Genomic DNA, 927 nt, shown 5'->3' on the forward strand with positions numbered 1-927 from the left:
AATAATCTGTAATGAGAAAAATCAATGTCAACTGTTTTAAACTACTGTCATAAACGGTTGTCATCTATAGGTAGGATTAAAGAAGTGTTCGAAGCGTTTATGGCGTACTCACCTGTCTCTGTATATTTTTTTGTAGGCTTCTCTGCAAAGGCACAGAATAGTGATTTATCGAGTGACCTTCTGCTGTTAGTTTCCAATTGGTGCCATGTTGAGGCAATATATAGTCAAGGGAACAACTTAAGTGTACTTAGCTGTAGAGTTAGGCATTTCAAACAACATCTTTTTCTTTTTAATCTCATTTTGTTCGCTTTCGTTCGTTGCATCTGCTAGGGGCGGACGTCGTAAGACATCCGTTTCTGTTCGTTGTTGATCGATTAACTCAGTTTTTTTTTTATTACAGACGGCACGTAACCCTCTGACCGAACACGCTGAGCTACCGTGCCGGCACATCTGAACTGAAACTTCCTGACAGATTAAAACTTTGTGCCGGGCCGAGACTCGAACTCGGGACCTTTGCCTTTCGCGGGCAAGTGCTCTACCAACTGAGCTACCCAAGCACGACTCACGTCCTGTCCTCACGGCTTCACTTCTGCCAGTACCTCGTCTCCTACCTTCCAAACTTTACAGAACCTCTCCTGTGAACCTCCTCGTTCGCAGCAGAGCTCATTCTGGAAACATCTGAACTGACATTGATATGCTAGGTGACATGCGCACGAGTGTGTTGCATGAAGACAATGACTTCACACTTTGCAGCAGTGAAGACACATTAGGACGATTAAGGATTATTGCTGGCCAACAAGAAAATGAAGCATTTTATGGTCAATTAGTTAGGTAAACACGTAAGAATGAGGACCAGTGGAATGAATACTCAAGTTGCAGACGTTATAATTTGGGAAGCATTTCATTCGCAATACCTAGCTGCCCTCA

At 43.3% G+C, this 927-nt stretch overlaps 1 non-coding gene across 1 annotated transcript; it reads right to left on the bottom strand.

The window, feature by feature from the left end:
- Positions 1–483: 483 nt before the first annotated feature.
- Trnas-cga (transfer RNA serine (anticodon CGA)) lies at positions 484–558 on the bottom strand. Its single transcript has one exon. It is a non-coding gene; the product is annotated as a tRNA-Ser (tRNA).
- Positions 559–927: the final 369 nt, after the last annotated feature.

Source organism: Schistocerca nitens, chromosome 3 (assembly GCF_023898315.1).
Source record: "Schistocerca nitens isolate TAMUIC-IGC-003100 chromosome 3, iqSchNite1.1, whole genome shotgun sequence".
Taxonomy (NCBI): Eukaryota; Metazoa; Arthropoda; class Insecta; order Orthoptera; family Acrididae; genus Schistocerca; species Schistocerca nitens.